This window comes from Artibeus jamaicensis, unplaced genomic scaffold (assembly GCF_021234435.1).
Source record: "Artibeus jamaicensis isolate MK-2021 breed Jamaican fruit bat unplaced genomic scaffold, CSHL_Jam_final scaffold_614, whole genome shotgun sequence".
In the NCBI taxonomy this organism is placed as follows: domain Eukaryota; kingdom Metazoa; phylum Chordata; class Mammalia; order Chiroptera; family Phyllostomidae; genus Artibeus; species Artibeus jamaicensis.
The window spans coordinates 3,223,114-3,239,640 of record NW_026522050.1 but is presented as its reverse complement, the minus strand read 5'-3'; positions in this window follow the sequence as shown (position 1 = coordinate 3,239,640).

Sequence of the window (16,527 nt, the reverse complement as noted above, 5' to 3'; positions counted from 1 at the left end):
AGTGATATCTCATTGTGGTTTTAATTTGCATCTCTCTGATAGCTAGCGATATTGAGCATCTCTTCATGTGTCTCTGGATCTTCTGTATGTCCTTCTTGGAGAAGTGTCTGTTCAAGTCCTTTGCCCACTTTTTAATTGAGTCTCTTGTCTTCTTAGAGTGGAGTCATGTAGGATCTTTGTATATTTTGGAGATTAAACCTTTGTCTGAGGTATTATTGGCAAATGTGTTATCTCATACAGTTGGTTGTCTTTTTATTTTAATACTGTTTTCTTTAGAAATGCAGAAGCTTTTAATTTTGATGAGATCCCACTTGTTTATTCTTTCCTTTATGTCCCTTGCTCTAGGGGACATATCAGTAAAAATGTTGCTGCCTGAAATAGCTGAGATTTTCCTGCCAATGTTCTCCTCTAGGACTTTAATGGTGTCATAGCTTATATTTAAGTCTTTTATCCACCTTGAACTCATTTTTCTGTATGTTGTAAGTTGGTGCTGATGTTTAATTTTTTTGCACTTAGCTTTTCAGTTCTCCCAACATCATTTGTTAAAGAGGCTGTTTTTACTTCATTTTTATGTCACTGCTCCCTTTGTCAAATGTTAATTGACTGTAGAGACTTGGGTTGATTTCTGGGCTCTCTGTTCTGTTCCATTGGTCTATGTGCCTGTTTTTATGCCAGTACCAGGCTGTTTTGATTATAGTGGTTTTGTAATAAAGTTTGGTATCAGGTATTGTGATCTCTTCGACTTTGTTCTTCTTTCTCAAAATTGCAGCTGCTATTTGGGGTCGTTCATGGTTCCACATAACTTTTTGAAGTGTTTGTTCTATGTCTGTGAAGTATGCCATTGGTAATTTAATAGGTATTGCATTGAATCTGTAAGTTGCTTTGGGCAGTATGAACATTTTGATGTTAATTCTTTGAATCCATGAACACAGTATATGTTTCCATTTGTTTGTGTCTTCCTTGATTTCTTTCTTCATTGTTGTGTTGTTTTTTGCATACAGGTCTTTTACCTCCTTGGTTAGGTTTATTCCCAGATATTTTATTTTTGTTTTTGCTGTATTGAATGGGATTTTTTTCTTGATTTCTGCTTCTGCTGATTCATTGTTAGTATACAAAAGTGCCTTTGATTTCTGGATATTGACTTTGTAAGCTGCTGTTTTGGCAAGTTCATTTATTAGGTAGAACAGCTTTTGGGTAGAGTCTATAGTATTTTCCGGGTACACTATCATGTCATCTGCAATCAGTGACAGTTTTGTTTCCTCCTTTTTGATTTGGATACCTTTGATTTCCTTTTTTTTGTTTGATTGCTGTGGGTAAAACTTCCAATGTTATATTGAATAGAAGTGGTGAAAGTGGACATCCTTGTCTTATTTCTGATCTTAGTGGAAAAGATTTTAGTTTTTGCTCATTGAGTATGATGTTGGCTGTATGTATCTCATGTATGGTCTTTATTATATTGTTGAATGCTTCTTCTATTTCCTCTTTGCTGAGTGTTTTTTATCATAAATGGGTGTTGTACCTTATCAAAAGCTTTTTCTGGGTCTATTGACATGATCATGTGGTTTTTGTCTTTGGTTTTGTTTATGTGATGTATTACCTTTACTGATTTGTGAATATTGAACCATCCTTGCATCCCTGGGATAAATCCCACTTGGCTGTGGTGAATGATCTTTTTAATGTATTGTTGGATGCAGTTTGCCAATATTTTGTTGAGGGTTTTAGCATCTATGTTCATCAGCGATATTGGCCTGAAGTTGTTTTTTCTTTGTTGTGTCTTTATCTGGTTTTGGAGTTAGGATGATGCTGGCTTCATAAAAAGGGTTTGGGAGTCTTCCATCATTTTAGATTTTTTAGAATAGTATGTGAATAATAGGAGTTAGCTCTTCTTTAAATGCTTTGTAGAATTCTCCTGTGAACCCATCTGGTCCAGGGCTTTTGTGTGATTAGAGTTGAGCAGTGAACTATTCACTGGAATGTGACACAGTAAGCACTCCCACATCACATGATGCACACACACCTGCTCTGGGAAACACTCACCTGTGCTACAGGTGCTTCATTGTACTTTTCAGCCTAATGGAGGCTATTTTTTCTGACCTGTAGAAAAGCTCATAGTGGGTAAGAGAAATATCCTAAAACATGATACAGATGACATTATCAGCATAATAAATACATCAACTAACTAACATACAATCTTTATTAGTCAATACCTGTGTACTGGCCCATATGAGATAAGAAATATTCCTTTGCAGTCTTATGTGTTATGTCCTATGTCTTACACCAAAGAGTGGCAGATCTACAATGAGAGAGATTTACAGAAGATGCCAAGGCTATGAGCACATGAAAGTTAGATGCGTAGAATTTAATGAGGACCAATATCCAGAGATAACAGAAGACTTCTATTGTGCCCTTCAGTACAAAAACCTGTTCAAGAAGAAAGGTCTTTCTGGTGAGCAGGGGATAAAATTATGCAAAAAAAATAGTCTTGAGGATCCTCTCATGAGTGTTAGTTCGTAAGTTTCATGATCCACCTGAAAAGTCCTGAGGCCTTTTGGCCACTTTTCCTAGGGAGTTCCTCTAGAATCCCTAAACCAATTCTGTCAACTTCCCATGGTGTCCCAACATAGTGCCTTTCTTCTCCAGGGTCAGGACAAAGAACACCTGCTTACTTTCATAAGCCTATTTGATACCTGTGTATGCTGAGGACTCAAACTACCATGACTGGAAGGTACTTTTTGAGGCTGTCCTCCCGATTCCTGTTCACATGTAGGCTTATGTACGCTGAGGAGCACAGACCTCCAGAATAGCCAGCACACCTGCCCCATATGGGGAGCATCCAAAAATGCTGAGTGAGAAGGAGAACTTCATAGCTTGCAGCCAGTTTTTCCTCAGAATAACTGTGTGTAAGTCAGGTCCTCAGGTAGAACATGTGTGCTGTGACAGAGCCGCCACTAGGCCCAGTAACCTCAGCTCTTGCTGGAAAGAGCTCAGGATGGAAGGAGAGTGCTTGACCCCTAATTTCTTCTCCAGGTGAAGAACACCACTGGGTTCTACCAAAAACTCTTTTGGGCCCAGGGGAAGCCACATAACCAGAGCCCCAATCACCTATGTACACAACCTCCCTGATCACTTTCACAGTGAGAGAGAGCTTGAATCCACTTCTGGGTTTTTAGGTTGTTGTTTGTTTGTTTGTTTTTTTTTTTGTAATTTACTCAGTCTTTACCTTGCTGCTGGATCTGTGTGACCTTTCAGAGCTCTAGGATTGGAGCAGGGTATGTGATTGTATTTTGATGTGTAAGACTCTGTGTATTTATTGGATAACATTCCTCCTAAGATGCAATATGTGGCTATGACACAGAACAAAACATGTAGCCATCTAGGACAATGGAGCTGTAGCAAGAGTTGCTGAAGAAGAGGAACAGAGCAATCTCTGATTTCTGGAAACACTTTCCTGGTTGTGGGTCTCACGTGGCAGCTCACTACTTGTAGCAAGCAGTCAGATCATTGTTAGTGGACCAAGGGCTGCAGGCAGGGGCCAGTGGGAAAGAGAAGATGAGGTGCAAGTGACCACACATGTCCTTGAAGCCTCAGGGTGCACATGTCAGGGGCTCTTCAGTGCACAAGCCAGGGGAGGAAGTGGTAACATGCCTTATGGAGTATGTCAGATGAGTCACTTGGCTAATGTGGGCACCATCACAGACCCTTGCAGCCTTGGGTAAAGCACATCCATGTATCTTTCCATTTTTGATACATATCAAAGTAAAATGTTATTGATAATAGCATTTGTTATTGATCAGGATGAGGCTTACTTTGTATGTTGTATACCCCTTCATAGCATCATGTACTGGTAAAAAGGAGTCCCATTTAGTTATGTACTTCATTCTTAGAGGTCTTGACTCTGAAAGCACGTGTCACTTGATTGTGCACATGTGAAAAGAGCAAGTTGTGGCACTGATGTCACCTGCATATATGGCACACACAATGTCACAACTCAGCAGTCCGAGTATTCCTTTAGAGAATGGGCCTTTAGAGACTGACAGTGGGATCTGACACTTGAAATTATTTTTAACAGTTTATCAGCCATGCCACATGAAGTCCTTCTTTGATGATTTTCAAAGCCAGGACACAGAGACCACTCTCTGCAGGAATATACTGTGTCCTGCAAAATACTGCCTACACTGAGCTCTTTGGAGTTTGCAGTTGCACATGCAGAGTTGATGCCACATAGTATCTGACAGGCCACGTGTACATCATCTGTATTGGGAAAAGGGAACAAGGATGTTTATGCAGGGGAGGTGGCACATGAGAACCAGTGTCATCAGATGATACATGAATTGTATCTTAAAGTACACGTGGACATCATGACCAGAAGTGATGATGTCTCCAATGTTTCTATCCCCCGTGTTCCTGTGCCCCAGTTAGACACAGAGAGCTGAAGGAGCCCTGGCATTTCCACCACTGCTCAAGCACACCTGTCATCAGTGCATCCTGGTGAGAACCATGTTCCAGGGATTCTTGTAAAAACTTGTGTGTCTTGTAAAAACTAGTACCCACCCCACCCATCACCCTCCTATACTCTTATTTCCAAAACACAGTACTTACAATTAGAAAATAATGGTAACTGTCACCTAGATGTGATCAGAAAACAGGATATGAAGTGACTGAAAAGTGATATTATTTTAACAAAGAAAAATTCCACTGGAACCAGATCCAAATTCACAAGCACCCACGCTTAGCATTTAGGGTAAATCAACATTGCTCTATGCCAAAGTCATTAGATTCAGTCTGATATTTGTTTTTGTGGGTGAGGTGGTTTATTCTGTTTGACTTAGGACTTACATTTCTTCTTTTCGTTGCATAATTGGAACAGCTGACTTCTACTGCTAGTTACTCTGCTGAGCATGGCTCCTGAATTAATTATTTATCCTAGTATAAATTGTTTGCTCTCAGTCTTCATGTACAAATGAGGAAACTGAGGCTGAGGGGTTCAGCACCTTGCAGATGATCCCAGAAGTAGAAAGTTCAACTGAGCTTGAAACCAGGTAGGCCCCCAAAATTGGGTTCTTCTTCACAACTCAGCAAGTGAATCAATTTGAAAGATTCAAACAGCCCTACAGAATTCAAAAACAATGTGTACATCTTTCTGAGTAAGATTCTCAAGTGAGTGGGATTGAAACTCTACAGTAATTTTGGAATGGTTGACTTTACATTTTCTAATATTTCCTTTTTTATTTACTTATTTTTCAAGTAAAGTTTTTTGTCTTTTACTCCCATCCCAGCCCATTCCCCCATGCTCTCCACCTCCCACTCATTTCCACTCCCCTTAGCTGTTGTCCATGTGTCCTTTATACTAGTTCCTCTAAATCCCTCCCCTTTTCCTCCTGAAATTCCCTTCCCTCTGTTCTCTGGTCGCTGTCCCCCTGTTCTCTATTTCAGTGTCTTTGTTTTTATTTTGCTTGCTTGTTTGTTTTGTTGTTTAGCTTCCTGTTAAAGGTGAGATCATATAGTATTTGTCTCTCAACACATGGGTTATTTCACTCAGCATAATGCTTTTCAGTTCCATCCATGCTGTTGCAAAGGGTAGGAGCTCGTTCTTTCTTTCTGCTGCATAGAATTCCATTGTGTATATGTACCATAATTTTTTGATCCATTCAGTTACTGACGAGCACCTAGGTTGCTTCCAGCTCTTAACTATTGTAAATTGTGCTGCTATGAACATTGGGTGCATAGGGTCTCTTGGATTGGTGTTTTAGGTTTATTAGAATATATTCCCAGCAGTGGAATTGCTGGGTCAAAAGGTAGATCCGTTTTAGTTTTCTGAGAAAATTCCTCAGTCTTCTATAACAGTGTACCAGTTGGCAATCCAACCAACAGAGAACTAGGGTCCCCTTTTCCCCACAATCTCTCCAACATTTGTTGCTTGTTGTTTTGTTTATGATGGCCATTCTGACCGGTGTCAAGTGGTATCTCATTGTGGTTTCAATTTGCATCTCTCTGATAGCTAGAGATACTGAGCATCTCTTCATGTGTCTCTGGATCTTCTGTATGTCCTTCTTGGAGAATTGTCTGTTCAAGTCCTTTGCCCATTTTTTACTTGGGTTAGTTGTGTTCTTAGAGTGAAGTCATGTGAGTTCTTTGTATATTTTGGAGATTAAACCCTTGTCTGAGGTATCATTGGTAAATGTGTTTTCCCATACAGTTGGTTGTCTTTTTATCTTAATACTGTTTCCTTTAGCCACACAGATGCTTTTAATTTTGATGAGATCCCATTTGTTAATTCTTATCTTTATGCCCCTTGTTCTAGGGGACATATCAGTAAAAATGTTGCTGCCTGAAATAGCTGAGATTTTCCTGCCAATGTTCTCCTCTAGGACTTTAATGGTGGCACAGCTTATATTTAAGTCTTTTATCCACCTTGAATTTATTTTGGTGTATGGTGTAAGTCGGGGTTCAAGTTTTATTTTTTTGCGCTAGCTGTCCAGTTCTCCCAGCACCATTTGTTAAAGAGGCTATCTTTACTTCATTTTATGTTACTGCCCCCTTTGTCAAATGTTAATTGACTGTAGAGAGTTGGGTTGATTTCTGGGCTCCCTGTTCTGTTCCATTGGTCTATGTGCCTGTTTTTATGCCAGTACCAGGCTGTTTTGATTACAGTGGCTTTGTAATACAGTTTGATATCAGGTATTGTGATCCCTCCTACTTTGTTCTTTCTCAAAATTGCAGCTGCTATTTGGGGTTTTTCATGGTTCCACATAACTTTTTGAAGTGTTTGTTCTATGTCTGTGAAGTATGCCATTGGTACTTTAATAGGTATTGCATTGAATCTGTATATTGCTTTGGGTAGTATGGACATTTTGATGATGTTAATTCTTTGAATCCATGAACACAGTATATGTTTCCATTTGTTTGTGTCTTCCTTGATTTCTTTCTTCATTGTTGTGTAGTTTTTTGCATACAGGTCTTTTACCTCCTTGGTTAGGTTTATTCCCAGATATTTTATTTTTGTTTTTGCTGTATTGAATGGGATTTTTTTCTTGATTTCTGCTTCTGCTGATTCATTGTTAGTATACAAAAGTGCCTTTGATTTCTGGATATTGACTTTGTAAGCTGCTGTTTTGGCAAGTTCATTTATTAGTTCAAGCAGTTTTTTGGTAGAGGCTATAGGATTTTCCAGGTACACTATCATGTCATCTGCAATCAGTGACAGTTTTGTTTCCTCCTTTTTGATTTGGATACCTTTGATTTCTTTTTCTTCTCTGATCACTGTGGCTAAAACTTCCAATACTATATTGAATAGAAGTGATGAAAGTGGACATCCTTGTCCTGTTCCTGATCTTAGTGGAAAAGCTTTTAGTTTTTGCCCATTGAGTATAATGTTGGCTGTAGGTCTCTCATTTATGGCCTTTATTATATTGAGAAATGCTCCCTCTATTCCCACTTTACTGAGTGTTTTTATCATAAATGGGTGTTGTACCTCATCAAAAGCTTTTTCTGTGTCAATTGATATGATCATGTGATTTTTGTTTTTGCTTTTGTTTATGTGATGTATTACATTTACTGATTTGCAAATATTGAAACATTCTTGCATCCCTGGGATGAATCCCACTTGGCTGTGGTGAATGATCTTTTTAATGTATTATTGGATGCAGTTTGCCAATATTTTGTTGAGGATTTTAGCGTCTGTGTTCATCAGTGATATTGGCCTGAAGTCTTTTTTCTTTGTTGTATCTTTATCTGGGTTGGATATTAGGATGATGCTGGCTTCATAAAAAGAATTTGAGAGTCTTCCATCATTTTGGATTTTTTGGAATGGTCTGTGAAGGATAGGGGTTAGCTCTTCTTTAAATGCTTTGTAGAATTCTCCTGTGAAACCATCTGGCCCAGGGCTTTTGTGTGACAGGAGTGTTTTTATTACTGCTTCAATTTCATCTGCTGTTATTGGTCTGCTCAGGTTTTCTGCTTCTTTTTTATTGAGTTTTGGAAGACTATGTTTTTTTTTTTAGAAATTTGTACATTTCACCTAGGTTTTCAAATTTCTTGGCATACACTTCTTCACAGTAATTTCTTACAATTTCTTCTATTTCTGTGATATCAGTTGTAATCTCTCCTCTTTCATTTCTGATTGTGTTTAGTTGTGTCCTCTCTCTTCTTTTTTTTGATGAGCCTACTTAAAGGCTTGTCTATTTTGTTTATCTTTTAAAAAAAAAAACAACTCCTGGATTCATTGATCCTTAGAATTGTGCTTTTAGTCTCTATGTCATTTAATTCTGCTCTGATCTTGGTTATTTTTTTCCTTCTTCTTGCTCTGGGCTGTCTTTGTTGTTGTTCCTCAAGTTCTTGCAGGTGTAGGGTTAAATTATTTGTTTGAAATGTTTCTATCTTCTTTAGGTAAGCCGGTATTGCTATGAACTTCCCTCTCAGGAGTGCCTTCACTGTGTCCCATAAGTTTTGGGTTGTTGTGAGTTCGTTTTTATTTGTTTCTAGAAACGTTTTGATTTCTTCCCTAATTTCATTCTTGACCCATTCATTGTTTAATAGCATACCATTCAGTGTCCATGATTTGGGGTGTCTTGGGTTTTTTTCTTTGTGGTTGGTTTCCAATTTCAGTCCCTTGTGGTGAGAAAAAATGCTTGGTATGATTTCAATTTTCTTGAATTTGTTGAGGCTCGTTTTGTGTCCTATCATGTGGTCTATCTTTGAGAATGTTTCATGTGCGTTTGAAAAGAATGTCTATTTAGCTTCCCTGGGAAGAAGGGCTCTATATATATATTAGTTAAGTCAACTTTATCTAGGGTCTTGTTTAATATCACAATATCTTTGTTGATATTTTGATTGGAAGATCTGTCCATTTTTCACAGTGGGGTGTTAAAATCGCCTACTATATTTGTATTGCTGTCAATATCTTTCTTGAAGTCCTCTAAGATTTTCTTCATATATTTGGGTGCTTCTGTGTTGGGTGCATATATATTTATTATGTTAATGGCTCCATGGTGGATTCTTACCCTGAGTATTATGAAGTGACCTTCTGGGTCTCTCTTTATGGCCCTTTTTTTTGAAGTTTATTTTGTCTGATATGAGAATTTCTACCCCAGCTTTTTTTCCTGGCCATTTTCTTGGAAAATTTGTTTCCAGCCTTTCACTTTTAGTCTGTGATGGTCTTTTGCCCTGAGGTGGGTCTCTTGTAGGCAGCATATGTGTGGGTCATGCTTTCTTATCCATGGAGCTATTCTGTGTCTTTTGATTGGAGCATTTAACCCATTTACGTTTAAGGTTATTATTGATAGGTACTTATTCATTGCCATTTTTGTACCTGTGTTCCTCTCCTTCTCTCTCTTTTCCTTCCTTTCCTTAAAGCAGTCCATTTAGCATCTCTTTCAGAGCTGGTTTGGTGGAGGCATATTCTTTTAGACTTCTTTTGTCTTGGAAGCTCTTTATTTGGCCTTCTATCTTGATTGAGAGCCTTGCTGGGTAAAGTAGCCTTGGTTGTAGTCCTCTGGTTCTCATTACTTGGAATATTTCTTGCCATTCTCTTCTTGCTTGGAGTGTTTCCATTGAGAAGTCAGTCGCTAACCTTATTGAGACTCCCTTGTATGTTACTTCTTTTTTCTCCCTTGCTGCCTTTAAGATTCTCTCTTTGTCTTGGAATTTTGCCATTTTAATGATGATGTGTCTTGAAGTGGGCCTCCTTGGGTTCCTCTTGATTGGGACTCTCTGTGATTCCTGGATTTTGGAGATTTTTTTTCTCTCATCAAATTAGGGAAGTTTTCCATCATTACGTTTTCAAATAGATTTTGTATCCCTTGTTCTTCTTCTTCTTCTTCTGGTATCCTTATTATTTGGATATTATTACACTTCATATTGTCTTGCATTGCTCTGAATCCTTCTTCATTCTTTTTGAGCCTCTTTTCCTTTTCTTGCTTTTTCTGGGAGTTTTTTTCTACTTTGTCCTCCAACTCACTGATCTGTTGTTCTGCTTCATGGATCCTGCTTTTGATTCCTTCTACTGTGTTCTTCAATTTAGAAATCGCATTCTTCATTTCCTCTTGGACTTTGCTGATAGTTTCTATTTTCTTTTTCATGCTAATATAGTTTGCAATGCATTCATTGTAGCTCTTCTGTAGTTTCTGGTAGCTCATTGTGATCTCTTTGAATTTCCTGATAACAAGTGCTTTGAATTCAATATCTGATAGTTGTCTTGCCTCTATTTCATCTAACATTCTTTCTGAGGCTTCCTCCTTTTCCTTTATTTGGGGATTGTTTCTTTTTCTTCCCATTGCTTTTGAGACTCTTCTTGTTAGCCTCACCTTCTTAAATTGATCTGTTCTGTCTCCCTGGGTTTATGGTGTGAACTTCTGTGGTAGAATACCTGTGAAATTCAGTGGTGCAGTCTCCTTCAGGTATCTTGATGTTCTCCACTTCCACCTACTTCTTTTGTGTTTGTGTGTGTGTGATCAGTCTGAGAGGGAGACATAATGTTTTATAACAGCAGAAGAGTATTTTATGCTATTTACAGTCATAGCCGGTAGAGAAGAGGGAGAAGATCTTTAGGCTATATATAGTGTTAACCGTAATCTTCAACTTGCCACTTTTAAGAAAGGATGGACAAAAGATAAGTTTCTTATTCAGAAGGAAAGGCTTGTGATTTTGATCTAGAAGGCAGTGTAGTTGGGGGCTGTCAGATTTTGAGGTAAGGTGAAAGTAAAGAATAGTAAATAAATGTAGCGCGTGAACAAATAGAGTTAATCACTACAGTAATAGAATTAAGGAACCTGTAAAGTGGGTTAAGATTTGGGAGATGCGTTGTGAAGTATTTACAGTTGTATAGAACAGCTATTATTTACAATAATATTAGAGCACCAACCATATGACAGACTCTATGTGGTCTGTCTGAATAGGGGGTGTAGAGCTTTGGGTAGTGTGTTAAAAGAAAACAAGCGGCTTGAAGTATAGAAGCTTAGCAATACATTGTGGAGGAAAGAACAGGGGAAACCTGTAAAATAATACAATATAACCAGCCAAGACTAAGAAGCCTATACAGAAAGAGGAGGAATACAAAGATACTATTAAAATATAAAAGAGAGAATAATGAAAAAATAATAATACATATATGCAGCAACTTGTGGCTTCTCTGCTATAGCAAAGTGAAATTTGCCTCTCTGTCTCTATTGTTGAGATGTCCCCTCTTTGGGTCCCACTCTGGTTTTTGCACAGTTTCCAGAGTTTTGTGTATCTTGTGGGTAAAAGAAAGCAAAGCAACAAACAAACAAAAAAGGCAGGAGAAGGGAGGAAAAAGTGATAATTTTGGGAAGAAAGGAAGAAGGACTACAACAGGAAAAAAGAAAGGAGAGGAACAAAGTATTGAAAGATAAAGCAATAATAAAATTTAAAAAAATATAAGATTACTAAAAACAAAAAGTTACTAAAGGAAAAACAACAACAACAACAAAAACCTTCCCTTGTTGGTTTCAAACTGTCCAAACTGGTTTTTCTGGTTGCAGCAGGACCTCTCTGTGAGCTGGGATGCTGGCGCACATGCCAGCAAAGGCCAGGTTATCAAACTGGGATGTGGGTGCCCTCGCACCTGCCAGGCTGCCTGGGTCCTGCAGGATCTGGCACGATCCTTTCCAGTTCTGTAGGAAGACTCAAATGCTTCCACCCCTCCTCTGGATCGCTGCCGGGCTGGGTGGGAAGCGAGTCAAGCTGCCAACATAGGAAAACACCTCAGTCCACTTTCCAAAAAAAAAAGAAAAAAACTTTTCCAGAAAGCCTGCCTCTCAGCCCAGCCCAATCCCCGGCAAGACCAGTGGCGACAATATGCCTCTCAATTCTCCCTAGCTGGTGACCACAGAGTTTGCAGTTGAACATGGCCCTTTGTCCTTGTTACGGTCTCTATAAACTCAAGCAGACAGGTCTTCACCCAGTGTTGCCCAGTCTTGCTTAGATGGGGAGGGAGGAAGCTGATGACTGGCGCTGGTCACCTACCGAGGCCACTGGGTGCCTGGGCTCGCATGGCAGATGCCTCTGGCGCTGGTCCCAGACCGATGCCTCTGGCGCTGGTCCCAGACCGATACCTCTGGACCCTGGCTGTGGCGGTGCAACTGGGGCCACCTGGCCATGGGCACCGGCCCCCCAACACCACTCTTGTCTTTACCTAGGTCCCCAAGACCCCACTGATCTGCCACTGTCTGGTCCTTCAGTGTCCATCACAATCTCTGGTGTCTTAATTTCATAAATGCCTGGGAACTGTTGGTTGATTGTGCTGTTCCTCAGTAGATCTGCCAGGATTTTCTCCCATGTGTATGGGAGCTGGAATGCGCTCCATCACCATCTTCCCCTGATGACCCATTTTCTAATATTTCTTCAGGAACAAGGTGTTTGCGCCTTGATGTCTTAAGATTTCCTGAACCAATAGTGATGGGAAAGACACTGGGACTAAAATCAATTGAGTGGACCAGAAGAAAGAAAAAAATGACCAAACAGAAAAGAAGAAAGAAACAAGAATTTTAAAAAGTGAGGAGAGGCTTAGGAACCTCCAGGACATCTCTAAACATTCCAACATCTGAATTACAGGGGTACCAGAAGGGGAATAGGAACAACAAGTGGAAAACTTATTTGAACAAATAATAAAAAAACTTCCCCAATTTGGCAAAGAAAATAGACTTCCATGAAGTCCAGGAAGCTCAGAGAGTTTCAAAGAAGGTGGACCCAAGGAGGAACATACAAAGCCACATCATAATTACATTAGCCAAGATTGAAATGAAGAAGAGAATCCTAGAAGCAGCAAGAGATAAGGAGACAGTCGCCTACAAAGAAGTTCCCATCAGACTACCAGCTGATTTCCCAAAAGAGACCTTAAAGGCAAGAAGGGGCTGGAAAGAAGTATTCTAAGTCAAGAAAATCTAAGACCTACATCCAAGATTGCTCTATCCAGCAAAGCTTTCATTTAGATTGGAAGGGCAGATAAAGTGCTTCAGATAAGGTCAAGTTGAATGAGTTCATCATCACCAAGCCCGTATTTTATGAAATATTAAAGGGACTTATCTAAGAAAATGAAGATAAAAAATATGAACAATGAAATGACAGCACAGTCACAGTTATTAATAATCATACCTAAAACTAAAGCAAACTAAGAGGACAGCTAGATCAGGAGCAGAACCATAGAAATGGAGATCACATGAAGGGTTAGCATCAGGGAAGTGAAAGGAGGAGAAGAGGGGAGAAGGTACAGAGAAAAAGTAGCATAGATGGTAGGTAGAAAATAGACAGGGGGATGGCAAGAATAGTATGGGAAATATAAAATCTAAAAAACTTGTGACACATGGACATGAACTAAGGAAGGGGAATAAGGGAAAGGGGTGTGCAGGGTGGAGGGGAATGAAGGATAAGAAATGGGACAACTGTAATGGCATAATCAATAAAACATATTAAAGCAAAGCTTCCTTCTTATATCTGTGAGATAATATGACATTAACTTTCAAGCTTTGCCCATTTGAACTGTATGAACCTCATTGTATTGTAGTTGCTGCTGGAGTTCCTGTTGCCAGTGGTGCCCTTACCTCCAATGAGTCACAGGGTGAGGGAGGTTTATAAAACGAGAAGGTGATTCACAGGCTACCCTGCATTCAGCTGCGTCACGAACTTTCATCTGTTCTCACAGTTACCCTCAGGAGGTTATTGTAGATTTCTCTGAGAGTTGATCCATTATGTACATATCATGACCAATTCATTGATTTTTTTGTCTGTTTTTCTTCTAGTTTGAAGAAAATTACACCAACAGGATATTGGCCTTAGTTCTTTACTAGTCATTAGTTCCGGGACACTCTTAGGTTCACAGAGGGCGGAGCAGAAAGTACAGAGTACTCCCAACTACTCTTATTTTTGGACAGGCACAGCCTTCACCATGATCAGCATTGCACTCGTGGGGGCTGGGGACAAGAGAAGGACAGACCTTATTGGTGCTGGTGCTGGGACCCTGAGGACCCAGCAGGTGCCAAACTCCTAACTGACAAGGAAACTGTCAGGACAGTTTCCCGCCCGATTTGATGGAACCCTGACTTGACCATGTTTGAAACGTTACATGAGAGTGGGAGGTAGTCTTCCTCTGGGCATGGTGTTCTTTCAAGACCTAAACAACTGATACCTTCACAAACGCCCCACACCACTGACCTTTCTGCCTCAACTTGCCAAAGTGACCCTAGTCCAGCAAGCGTCCCTTTGCACTATAGTGCACCCAAAGCAAACATTTCAGGGATGTGTGTCAATCCTCTTCTCTGTCTCAGGCACTAGGCTAAGAAACATGAGCAAAACCTGTCACGACCCGCAATTAAGGAGTTAAATTCTAAGGAGAGTCCCATCAATCAACTGATTGCACACTTCTAAAACTTCAGGTAAGAAGCTGAAACTGGGGTGGGAGTGAGGGGGAGAGGAGGCACCTGCCGGTAAACTGATTGCAGTTTTGTATAACTCCAGCCTTGAGACTGCCACAAAGGAAATATGCATGGTGCCACCAATGGCTACTCAATCAAGTCACAAGGGCCGTGACCATAGAGGTTGGAACTCAGGCACAGTGAGGAAAAGAGAGCTGGAAGTCAGGACTTGTGGCATGCCACGTCCAAGTGGGCAGGACCTGTGAGACTCACTGGGTACAAATAGCCCTGCGCTCCTCAGGCTACTGAGTCCAGCTGCTAACTGCTCATTGCTTGCTAAAGCTGAACTCAAAGCAACATTGACCATGAGACTTTCCCTGTGTGTCCTGCTGGTCACTCTGGCCCTTTGCTGCTATGAGGGTGAGTATCACTCCTAATCAGACTATCACCAGCCCAGGTAAGAAACCTCCTATGAAGTAAGTAACTATTTGGGGAAAAGGGGTGAATAAATCAAAATCCAAACCAGCTCCACTACTTGTAGACTAGCCCATTGAACTGCAAAGTCTCCTGTATCAATTCCCAATATCCAGGAACTTTCCAGAAAACCCTTTCAGGCCACTTGGAAGAACTTCTCATCTGAAACCACACTCCCTGTCTAGGGTCTATGTTCAGAAGCAACAGGATATGGTAGGATTTTGTTGCATCACACTTCTGCTCCTCAGCAGAGCTGTGACTTGAACAATATGCTTGACCTCCCAAGAGTCCTCTCATCTTCAGTTTTTACAGCCACTAGTGAGAGCAGCTGTGATTGTGGAATAAGACAAAGGGTATCAGGATCCAGCTCTGAGTCTTATGAGCTGTTCTACTTCGCAGAGTCTTTGGTGCCAGTTGAACCATGGCTTTCAGACTCTTTCTTTCAGACTCCTAGAATGCTCCAGCTGGGAGCATTTTAGGAGAGTTTTCAGTTCAAGAAGAGCCAGTGTAGTCTGGCTCTCTCAAGAATCAGTCAGGATCAGCAGCACTCAACACATGCACATGCCCTGCTCCTTTGCTGGGAGTTCACCCAGGATCAGAGAAACCAGTGCAATCTCAGGGCTTCACTGGTTGTGTTTCTAGGTGACTTCTAGCCCCTCAATCAATAGTACTTTGTTGTGGCGTCATGCCGTCCACTCTGACCCACATGATTTTGACTCTTTCTCTTTCATCTGACTTTCTGAACTCCTCCTCCTTCCTCGTGTTGCTGGAGATCTGTCCCCATGTCAGCATAGTTGTTGTCTGATCAGGTCACATGGGAGCTTGGTAGAGCACATTCTCTGCTGCAGGTGGTTATAAAGACCTGGGAACAGAGCTGGGAATGGGGATGGAAAATTCAGACTAGGAAGTGTGGTGACTTAAGTCTCAGCACAATCCTCTTAGAGTCAGAAGCAGGCCCTAATTGCCACCTTCTACCATCTCAAAGAAATTCTGTATTTAGTGCAGACCAGAAGAGCTAGTGGTGGTTCATGTGTAAGCCTCAGATTGCTTTCTAAGCTCTTCAATTGTTTTCATCCAATGACATAATTCTACTGTTTAACTTACTCTCAGAAGAGCATTTTCCAACATTCAATCATTATCCCTGCTCCTCTCCACTCTTGGTCCCGGTTCTGACCTCTCTGAGACTGGCCCTTCCTACTCTGCTATAAAGACTGATCACTAAGAGCTCCTTTCCCCCAGTGTCCAAGAGCAAAGAATGTGTCACTTGAACAATCCATGGAAAGTGAATTTCAGCAAAGCGGGATTGCTTCACAAAAGTGTACATGTACTTAACACAGCTAAACTTGGACTCAGTGAACCAGTATTCTAGGACCAGCCCTGCTGATGCTATGTGATTTGAGCACATCATGGTTTTCTAGGATTTTGCATTGTCACTGGCGCAAACAGGGGATGAGACCCTAAACCCACTGCTGTTCCTGTCTAGTTCTACTAAGCTCAGGGGCCATCAGGGAAAAGTGACTTTTTACATCAATTGTATTTCCTTTTCTATTCCAGGAAATGCAATAGTTTGTCCAGCTTTTGCGTCTGAACTTAGAAGCTTCTTTTTTGATTCTGCAAAGCTCTACAATATCCGTATTCTAAAATTTCTTCCACCTAGAGAAGCTGCTGAGGCCATGGTAAAAGTGAAGCA